This window comes from Hypanus sabinus, chromosome 18 (genome assembly GCF_030144855.1).
Source record: "Hypanus sabinus isolate sHypSab1 chromosome 18, sHypSab1.hap1, whole genome shotgun sequence".
NCBI classification, from domain to species: Eukaryota; Metazoa; Chordata; class Chondrichthyes; order Myliobatiformes; family Dasyatidae; genus Hypanus; species Hypanus sabinus.
Genome location: NC_082723.1, coordinates 41,787,599 through 41,799,116, shown reverse-complemented (window position 1 = coordinate 41,799,116; position 11,518 = coordinate 41,787,599). Strand labels below are relative to the sequence as shown.

The 11,518-nt window shown below is 38.7% G+C and overlaps 1 long non-coding RNA gene across 1 annotated transcript in view; it reads right to left on the bottom strand.

Annotated features, from left to right (window-relative positions):
* Window positions 1–1,066: 1,066 nt before the first annotated feature.
* LOC132407563 (uncharacterized) overlaps window positions 1,067–11,518 on the bottom strand; it is a 52,870-nt gene continuing 42,418 nt past the window's right edge. Inside the window, exon 4 of the long non-coding RNA XR_009516509.1 lies at window positions 1,067–6,667. This is a non-coding gene — a long non-coding RNA (uncharacterized LOC132407563). The remainder of the gene's footprint in view (window positions 6,668–11,518) is intronic.

The window sequence follows — 11,518 nt, the reverse complement described above, 5'->3', positions numbered from 1 at the left end:
GGAAGAAAGGAAATTATCTTGTACCTATCTTTCTATTTGTGATTCCTTTCTGGGTCTGCTGGACTTCATTCAGCATAGCCTAGATGATTTTCAGCAGACAGAATTTCATGTCTGATTTGGGAATTTGTGGACATTTGTGAGTCCCCTTTGCACTTCATATGGAGTCTTATACTGGAGAGCACTAATCAGCTGAATGGAAAATTAAGACTTTGGCCTTTACTCCTGAGTCCTGAACATCCATCCAGTTATGTAAGTAGAAGTCAGTAATACGGAGAAAAACTCTTGGCTTTTAAGTGTAAGATCTGGTCCAATATGCGAGTTGAATTTTTAGGACCTAAACACAGTTCCCATTCTCTAGCACAATGCCAAATAGAATTCTTTGTAAAATATTCCTCCAGAGCTCATTTGTTCTAATCAGACCCCAAACACCAGCAACTTCTGGGCAGTTGGTACAATCAAATAATGTCTATAAAGTACAATTTCCAGCCAAGCATTTTAATATATTCCAAACTATTAAACCTGATATGAAACATTTGAACTCTATGTAAATAGTTTAATAAATCACTATGTACTCTAAGGCAAAGTAGCCAGTAAGCAAATTCAGCTATACTTTTGAAAGGAAATTTTTAATGTAATATATTACGTCCATCAAGCATCATAATCCACTCAAAAATGCACCCGTTAAAAAGATTTAAGGTCAAAACCTAGACTGAATTATCCTTGATATTTTTTCAAGTTTAAAATGCAGTCCATCAGTTTCACAAAAATCAAGTTTTACTCATTGGTATCCTAATTGTTTATGGTCCATTTTATATTGTCTCGATGCTTCATGTTCTTTGAAATCCTGAAAGTCAAAAGATGATCTTTTTTCCAGCATCCTCCCTGTAGAGATATTATAAAATTATTATGACAGCAGTTTTTGAGTAAAATGTTATGTTAATGATTTCTCGCTGTTCATTCTCACACATTTGTTTTCCTATTACATTCTGAAGTGATGATACCCAATCTTCTCTATGTTTAATTTAATCTTTAAAATACTAAACCAAAGCTCACTAAAAAGGGATTTCATGAGCTATTTAATGATTAGACTCCTAGTCCCTGCCAGTTCAATTTGTATCTCACTGAAATCTTTATGATTCAAATGGTGGTGGATCAATTAACACTTAATATATAAATGGCTGTTAATGCTTGGGGAATATGTGGCTCTTAGCCATATATTTACTACCTAGAAAACCTTAGCAAAGTTATGCAAGGAATGATCCTTCAAAGGGTATTTAAACGTTTAAGGATAAAGTAATATCTTTTGCATCTTATTGCAGGATTACAAGGAAGATATGAAAAAGTCAGCCAATTCAATCTGTCTTCCCTTATCCATCTAGCAGCATGAAGAGGTTTCTCCACTTAGTAATATATGATGGAAAGTAAACAGGATTTCTTTTGATAGATGAGATGCTTTTAGAAGTTTCTAATGGACCAAATCCTGCAAAATTATTTTCTGTTCTGATACAGGAGAAATAAAAAGTGACATTTAGAAATTCTTATCATAAGTGCAATTTCATTTAATGTCTGTTCATTGTAAGTTCATCTCTGAAAGCATTTGCCCTTCACAAATGTTGCCTGAGTCAATGACATCTATTCATCACACCAGCTACAATTCACAAGCTCATACGATGTTGGTACATTTGCAGCAGGTGCTTACCTCTGTGTTCTTACATTCAAGCATTTGAAAACAGAGCCAAATTTAAATGCTAAGTTAACAACATAGGTATATTCACTCATACTGGATCAAAACCATGCTTTCTTTTCATTTACCCATGAAAATCAAACATGCCCACATTTACAGAATATTATATTGCATTCAAAAGTACCAATATTAAAAATACATGTTTGTAGATGTCTTGGTATAAAACTTTTCTTTCAATTTTCTGTTTAGCTGACCTGTTTTTTATTCCTATTAAATAGCATCACTTAAAAGCAAATTAAAATGCTAGTAGTTATAATGCTGATCAGTTAGTTCCTTTATGTTGTTGACTGTGAGTACTGTTGGCAAAATAAGATTACACTGATAATACATAACTAGCTTCTTGAAATGCTTGAGGCCTTGTTTTGAGAGAACGTACATGATATTGTTGAAGAGATTTCCAGGATTTTAACCCAGTGGTAATCAGGGAATTCCATGTGTGTTAAGTGTCTTCAAGAGAAATTCAGTGTATCCATCTAGTCCTTCTAGGCAGCTTTAGGAGAGGTATTGATAAAGTTGGGCAGCAGGGTGGATATACTGTACATCGCTCCCAAAGGAGGTGTAAGGCGCTCCTTCCTTCCGCTAGCCTGCAGGTCGCCCTTGGGCAAGGTGCAGAAACTGCTTGCTGCTCCCCCTCCTCCCCAGATCAGGGTCACATGAAGCCATGGGAGCAGCTGGTGGATGATTGTATGGGCAGCCGGTGCACATCACAAGTCCTGGTTACGTGACCACTGACACCAGGCAGGCAATCTCTGAAGAGTATTGATAATGTCTGGGGCCACCCGGCAATGGCAAACCACTTCTGTGGAAAATTTGCCAAGAACAATTATGGTCATGGATAGAGACAGCTGGAAGACCATAATCGCCGATGTCATACAACACAGCATATAATGATGTTGATGATAACTGGCAAAGGCTTAGCCGGTTCCTTCATGGAGGAAACCCCTTTGGGAATCTAGAAGTGGCCTGTTCATCAAAATATGCAAGCCTCTGATATACAGTTCATCTCGCAGTATTTCTATGGTTGGTCAAGTTTTTAGTCGGTGAACAACTTCATCATGTTAATGATGAGATATGGCAATTGAAATATCTTGAACTGTCATAAAGGAAGTATTTAGATTCTTTCTGTTTTCTGCAGTCACTGATTGGCGCTCATACAACATCAATGCTAATTAGCTCCTAATCTCCCAAATCTGAGCCCAATTCTCATCTTGCCAGATGGTGGCTTCACTAAATGTGCAGACGTTAATGGAACTGATACAGCCTGCAAACATCAGCAAACATCCATATTTTGACATTATCATTGGAGGTAAGGTCATTGATAAAACAGCAATAGTTTTTACACTCTAATGAATAACATACCTTTCTCCACATCTAAGAACATATTACATCAAAATACCATATTCATAAGTTCAACTAATTATTGATCCATGAATTTTGATTATATAATTATTTTCTAGGAAGATGTATTTTTCATAAATCAAAGAATTAATGTATCTGATTTCTCCCATTTTGCATGCTATTAACTGACTTGATTACATTTTTCCAACCTTTCTCTCTGCTCTTTTAACAAACTGTTAAATAAGAACTTTATTTACTATCTTAATAATCAATAGAAATATTATCCTCAATTTGCCTTCTGGTTCAGGATGTCTCTTCATTGGATTAATCCAACAACAAACAGATATGCTGTTAATTACTCCATCAAACACTAAGAACTGAGCATTGAGTTTATTAATGATAAACCATCTCAAGTTGTTATGCTGGTGATATTAAAACTTAATCTGATTCCCACTGCGCATGCAAATGAAGAATTCTTTAATTTTTTACTTAGCATAGGTGGTTAGGTCTATGTTCCTAATAGCTCATGGTTCTTTAAAACCACTTTGTTTTAAATTTGCCAAGTAATGAAAATCCTCTTCTACAGTATGTATATAAAATTGGAGGAAAATTATACTTGAATTATATTTGAAATTATACTTGAAAATTATACTTGAATCACCACTAAAGACCTTACCCTTTCGGCTTGAATGGTGACTTATTCTCCTGCTAAGGTTAAATAAATAGTATTTATTAATGTTTTTGCACTACTGCATTTACAGTAATATAGAAAGAAAATCGAATTATAATCAATTATATCATAGCTATTCTCTGAATTGCGAAGTGACGCACAGGAGGGAAACAATTACGTAATTTGTATAAAACTGTTTATCAACAACTCAAAGACACATAAATCCTATTTTAAGGTTCTAATACTCTGATTAATTGTGTTTTTGGAGCTCAACTGCACCTATAAATTACTTATAAAATCAAGCTTTTTTCTAAATTATTAACCCAGTGAGATTTGTTCTTTGTACAATGTTTAAACAAAAAATGAATTTGTTATTTTTTTCAATAACCACTAACTTCATGTTTTATACTACATATCAGTAGAAAAGTCCAACAGGCTACTTGTACCCAAAGTTTGATCCCATTGTACAACAGGGAGGATCTGACTGAAAATAGCCCAGGTATGTTTTCTTCCTGTTCTCTGACTTCTTATCATGTGCAGGCAGTTAACACCTCTTTTCAGTTCACCCACAGTGATGCTTACTGATCTCAGTTCCTGGAGTTTCAAATGGATTTTCTGTCTGGTAGCAGGACATTGATTTGGCAGTTAACATGGAAATGCTCCTCCTTGCTGTCCCACCTGATCATGCCACTTTGACAACTTCCCACCCCTTTCCTTCCCCAAATTCTCTCCTCCTTGCCTATGCTACTCTTGTAGGAGCCGTAGAGCTGAAAGTGCCTGTCTTTTGATTCAAAGATTCGGAGTACATTTATTATGAAAGTATGTCTCCAGTATACAGCTGTGTAATTTGTCTTCCCACAGAAAGCCATGAAACAAAGAAAATCCTGAAAAAAAAACAAAGAAAAATATCAACCCGCCCCCCAGCCAGAAAAAAACACATTGCACCAACAGCAAAACAAAGGAGCAAAAAACAAGGAATATAAACCACAACATCGAAAGAATCCAGGCATATTCAGCTCGGATCTGCAGGCCACCCCAATGAAAATCGCCCAAGAAGTAACCAAATAGTAGTTACCAGGAACCAGAAACATGTCATATCGTGAACGTGACTGCAGAACAAATGATAACCAGCCTGGGACAAGTGGGGAGTGAGTCAATCATGGAGCATGCCACCTCCTTTGGGTGGAACAGCCAAGATTCAATTCCAGTGCTGACGATATCAGTCAAGCCAAACTTACTGTCATGTGTACAAGTCCAAGTATGCACGGGTCCAATGAGAAAACTTACCTGCAGCAGCATCATTGGCCCACGGTATCAGAGACACAACATTCAAAAGAGTAACACAAAGTAGGTTCCTCCTGTACCTAATAAAGAGGCTACTGAGTATATGTTGTCCACAAGTCGAGCAGCAGACTGAATGTGAAACTGTAAAGTGTACCTCTGTGGGTGGTCAGTGAGGAGATGCCGTTATCAATCCACGCTGATTGAGGTCTGTCAATGAGGATACAGCACTGATGTATCCGGTGAGAACAGAAGGAAGTTTGTAAATATTAGGTCTTAAAATCCACAATTTACCAGGAGACTCCGATGAATAAAAACAAGAACAGTCAGGATGTGAAGTGACTACTTCCCTCAGGCCATTAGGCTTCTAAACTCTCTGCCGCATCATATTCAAAGTGTCACAGGTTAATCTGTTCTGTACCTTGCAGTATAAATTTATGCACTTTCGTTCATTACTTATTTGTAATACCTCTCTAGATTTTATCCTTATTTTCATAACTTACTGTGTGTTATGTGTACTACTGTGCTTTGCACCCTGCTTCAGAGAAACATTGTTTCATTTCTATATACATTAAATGGTTATAATCATTATATACATGTATATAGTTTCATAAGTGACAATAAACTTGACTTGGCTTGACATGACAATAGACAATGACACACTGTGAAAATGCTCAGGTACATATACATTAGTGATGGTCTCACTATTCAGCAAATTATACAGGCTGCAAATACTCGTATCATTGCACTGCGTAATCCTTCATCACGCTCACAGTCGTAAAAGTCACAGGGTTTACATAAATCATTCTCGTCAACATTATTTAGATTTCAAATATGGTTTAATAAACAGCATGCTGCAGGAATGGCTAAAGGACACAACTGTAAAGATTGCCTCATGGTTTATAATCAATCAAATGAAGGGAAAAGGCTGTTGCTGCACTAATAGACTGTGCACATTGACCCTGTGGGAATAGTCTTCTTTTTCTAATGCACTTGAGTATTACTGCTTTTGGAGAAAGGCAGAGAGAGAATTCAATCATCAAATTAGGTCATCATTTTCTAAGTAAAATAGATCTGTAGTAATCTGCTTAGCATCTCCAACCATACTGACGTGCTTTCTAGGAATTTAATATATCTACTTAGGTTGTTTTTGCATTAATGGCTTTCAAGTAATTTATCTTAAAGTAATTTTGGATCACGTCTCATTGTTCACGGAAAAAAATCGCTCTTAATTAACAAAGCTGAAAAAAAAATTGTCAGCAATTTCCTTGAATTTGCACAGACTTGTATATTTGAACCCTGTCAAATTTATTCTTCTTCCTTCATGGCATTTTCACAATGTTTTGTTTATACAGACAATTGTTATTTTGATAGCTTCTCGTGAGTGTGAACATGGCTTTTCTACGAATTTAGACTTTCTTTGCCATGCATGCTATTTCTTCCTGACAGATCCTGTCTAATTACAGACTATGTACCATTTCAAGGACTTTAAACTCTTCCACGCAATTCAATTAGCTCAGCGTTTATCTGGCAGAGGGAGAGGAGCCCAGTGTTTCAGTGCAGTAGAATCCTCTTCAGGTTCACTTGGCCATTGCCTCTCACTCCAAATCCACTTGGGACAAATCCAAACCAACCTAAATCCAAGAGATAAGAAATTCTTGACTAAGGTTGAATATGCAATTGTAAAGCATTAACCAAAGACAGACCCAAATGACACTGAGGCAGGTAGAAATGAGAAATCACCTAACACTGCACCAGTCCAGCCACCAAACAGTCTCATCTCTGCACTTCACATTCCCACAAATCTTCAAGCTCCAGCAGACAGACCAAAAGGATACCTTCCAAATTCTGTCCTACGCTCAATAACCTCAGAGTGAAGGTGGAAGAACTTGAGGCCTGGTTCCATGCAAGTAACCTCTTCCTCAGTGTCAACAAGACAAAGGAGATAGTTACTAGCAAGAGGGGACAGGTTTAAGGTGCTCAGGAGTAGGTACAGAGGAGATGTCAGGGGTAAGTTTTTTACGCAGAGAGTGGTGAGTGCGTGGAATGGGCTGCCAGCAACGGTGCTGGAGGTGGATATGATAGGGTCTTTTAAGAGACTTTTGGATAGGTACATGGAGCTTAGAAAAATAGAGGGCTATGGGTAACCCTAGTAATTTCTAAGGTAGGGACATGCTCGGCACAAGCTTGTGGGCTGAGGGGCCTGTATTATGCTGTAGGTTTTCTATGTTATCGACTTTGGCAGAACTCACACCACTCACACCCCTCTTTACATTTGCTGAAGGCTCTCAGCCCAAAACACCGACTGTACTCTTTTCCATCGATGCTGCCTGGCCTGCTGAGTTCCTCCAGCATTTTGCATGTATTGCTTAGAGTTCCAGCCTCTGCAGATTTTCTCTTGGAAAGTTCACCAATGCCTCTGCATTCTGAGGAGGCTGAAGAGAGCTGGACTTTGCACATCCATACCCACATCATTCTACAGATGCGCAATAGAGAGCATCCAACCAAGCTGCATCACTGCTATGGAAACTCCACTGCGGCCAACAACAAGGCTCCACAACAGGTAGTCAAAATTGCCCAATGCATCACCAGCACCAGCCTACACAATGTCAAGGACATATATACAGAAAGGTGGCAGAAAAAGGCCATTAACATCATGAAGGATCTCAACCACACTGCTCAAGGGCTGTTTGTCCCACTCCATCAAGGAGGCGTCCATGCCAAGACCACCTGATCCAAAAAACAGTTAGTTTCCCCAAGCAATAAGGCTGATCATTTCCTCCGCCCACGAACCCACCCCTCTACATCCCCAAACACCATTACTTTATCACTTCTTGTCAGTCACCTTATGTACAAACACTCCCGTGCCTAGTGTCACTTTGTGGATATACAATCAATATGTATATAACCTGTTTATGCTTTTATATTTATTACTTTCTTTATCTCATTGTGTATTTTTGTGCTGCATCAGATCTAGAGTAACAATTATTCTGTTCTCCTTTACACCTATGTACCAAAAATAACATTAAACAATCTTGAATCTTGATGCAACTTTCCCCTGCATTTTGTGTGTGTTCCTCAAAATCCTAGTGCTGGACTTTCTCCTCTTTACAACTGCGGCCTTTGTCAGTCCACAATCCAGAATCATGAGTACTGTTTTCATCATCTAGTCTTCTGTGTCATTCTGCTGCTTTTCCTTCGTGTCATTTAACACAAATTCTCTGAAAGTGCTTCACAAATTGTTCTTCTATTCTTAATGCTTGCCCGTGACACTAATTCTGAAGCTTTTTCAGAATCAGAATCAGAATTAGGTTTACTTTCATTGACGTATGTCACCTTTGTTGTTTTGTGGCAGCAGTGCAGAGCACAACAAATATTTACTATATGAAAAAAGTGGAATAGCAAAGACCATTCGGAAACCTGAAGGCAGAGGGGAAGTTGTTCTAAAAATGTTCAGTGTCGGTCTTTTAGGATCCTAGACCTTCTCCGTGAAGAGATGAGGGCATGTCCTAGATGGTGAGATTAGTGAGGCATCCATCTTGAAGATATCCTCGATGTTGAGGAAGATTATGCTCGTGATGGAGCTGGCTGAGTCTGCAACCCTCAACAGAGCGTTCTTGTGATCAGGGTTTCCATACCAGACAGTGAGGCAATCGGTCACAACGCTCTCCACAGAACCTCAGCAGAAATTCTACAACTTCTGTTAGAACTGTGGAAGTTCCAGGGACATTTTAAGGTGTTAAAGAAACCACCATAACATGCACTTTGGAAGCACCCATGGCTAGTGTCAGATTGGATGTGGTTAATTTAACACTAGTTATATGTTTCACAGCAACACACAAAATGCTGGAGGAAATTAGCAATTTGAGCACCATCAGTGATGGGATATTAGTATTTCTAATATGATACTCAATTGGAAAAGAAACTACTGTTTGCTGCTGCTGTTCATTGAACCAGTGAACGTTGAAGGGAATCCATGTGGGAGCATCCTTTTCCAAAGTAATTATTTAATGGATGAACTGGATTGATTTTATCTACAACCTTAAATTAATTAACATCACTGTGACCTGTCTGAAAGTGAACTCCTTTCATTGCAGGAGGCAAGTGATATGAAAATTGGTTGGGTTGAGGAAACAGGAAGGCTGCAGAAGGACCTAGACAGATTAGAAGAATGGACAAGAAAGTGGCAAATGAAATACAGTGTTGGAAAATGCATGGTCATCCACTTTGGTAGAAGGAATTATTTTTCAAACGGGGATAAAATCCAAAAACCTAAGATGCAAAGGGACTTGGGAGTTTTTGTGCAAAACATCCTAAAGATTAACTTGCAGGTTGAGTTGGTGGTGAGGAAGGTAAATGTAATGTTAGAGTGCATTTCAAGAGGTCCAGAATATAAGAGCAGGGATGTGACACTGAGCTTTTATAAGGCCACACCTTGAGTATTGTGAACAGTTTTGGGCTCTTTATCTAAGAAAAGATGTGCTGGCATTGGAGAGGGTTCAGAGGAGGTTCAGGAATTATTCCAGGAATGAAAGGGTTATCGTATGAGGAACATATGAAGGTTCTGGGCCTGTGCTTGCTGGAATTTAGAAGGATGAGGGGGGATCTCATTGGAACCTCTCGTATGTTGAAAGGCCTGGACAGAGTAGATGTAGAAAGGATGTTTCCTATGGTGGGAGAGTCTAGGACAAAAGGGCACAGCCGCAGGACAGAGGGGCGCCTTTTCAAAACAGAGATGTGGAGAAATTTCTTTAGCCAGAGGGTGCTGAATTTGTGGAATTTGTTACCACAGGTTGCTGTGGAAGCCAGGTCATTGGGTGTATTTAAGGTGCAGATTGATAGGTTCTTGATTGGCCATGTCATCAAAAGTTATGGGGAGAAGGCCAGGGAGTGGGGCTGAGGAGGGGAATAAAGGATCAGCCATGATTGAAAGGCAAAGCATACTCATATGGCCTAATTCTGCTCCCATGTCTTATGGTCTTATGGAACCTAAAGACCATTTTCCTTTGTGGAGTCAAAGAAGCACAATTTTTTAAATTACTTCTAGGAATGGTAAACATTAACACACTGGAGCTTTGTAAAATGATGTTAGCTGTCCATTTAAGAGAGAACACTTGCTAAGCCATCTTTATTGTTGTGAAATGATTTCACATGGAATATTAATGTTGAACTCAAGTCAAAATGCTGTCCTGATGTGGCGCAAAGATCCACTCCAGTCCCTCTGGTACCCACCCGTCACAAGAGGATCCAATCATGCGGCACTGGATAAAAATATGAAAATTGCAAAAGCTAATTTAAGCATCTGTCATCACTGCATTACTTCTTGAGAACTGAGTTGCAATTCAGTCCCAAACCAGGTGATTATAAAGATGTATGTCTTCATTGGCTCCTGAAAATTGTGAGTTAAACAATTCCTGGCAATTCCTGGCAAATTCAGTGTACTCCCTGTGGATTTAGACAACATTGTATTCAATATTTATATAATTTTTAATTTCAACAGTATCTCAATTTCTGGGTAGAGGGCACGTGAGCCGGGGGGACTTTGATCCTTCAGAAGGAAACTCGGATTTCAGGAACAGAATAATGTGCCTGTCCTGAAATTCTGGTCTCTGGCAGCAAGCACATTCATTTATGGCAAATGACAAATGCTTTCCAGTAAGTTATTAAGTTTGATCTTTTCAAAAGAAATCGTCCTTTTTTTGCATGTGTCAGCCACATGGATGGAAATGTCACTATACAACTCCCCCTGGTGTGTTCATTAAAGTAAAAACAAATTTTTATCAGATCGATGTGTTTTAAGTTTCAAAATCCAAAGGGAACCAAAACTAAAACAAAGGGAAAACGATGGAGCCACACTGCCAATCTGCTGTGCAGAGCAGAGATGACAACAGAAGTGGGCGAGAACACAATCTGAGCTGTTCATTATTGCCGTTATTCTGACCCCCAGGTCCGTGAACTGAAATTTCAACATAATGGTAATAGATCTAGAAAGTCATAAACAATTCATTATGCACAGCATGCTGAGCTGATGGAAGCAGATTTTGAAAACAACTTTCAGGAGAAAAATAGAATTGCTGACCTAAGCAAAACAAATAAAGAAATGGGATTAATTTGAATTAGTCTTTCAATCATCTAGCATAGGCTTGAAGGGTTGATTGGTCGCATTCTGTGCAGTGATGAATATATATTGTGAAAGTTAGCTGGGCATGACTTTCTACCCCGTTGCCCGAAGCCAGCCTGGTAACAGCCCAATCAAAGCATTTTGATTGTGACTCTAGTGGTCACATTAATTTGTTTTGGCTCAAAGCGTTAATTTACTGTGCTTCCTGAACTTTTGATGACTGCCCGATTTCAGAAGTAAACACAAAAGTTTGAATGGAAGTGTGAGGTAATCTGGGTTGATCTCTCACAGTCCTCTCATTCCATAGACTTTACGTCCAGTACCTTAGTTGTCTCATGCTGAACTGTGAACTGCCCATGTCCCT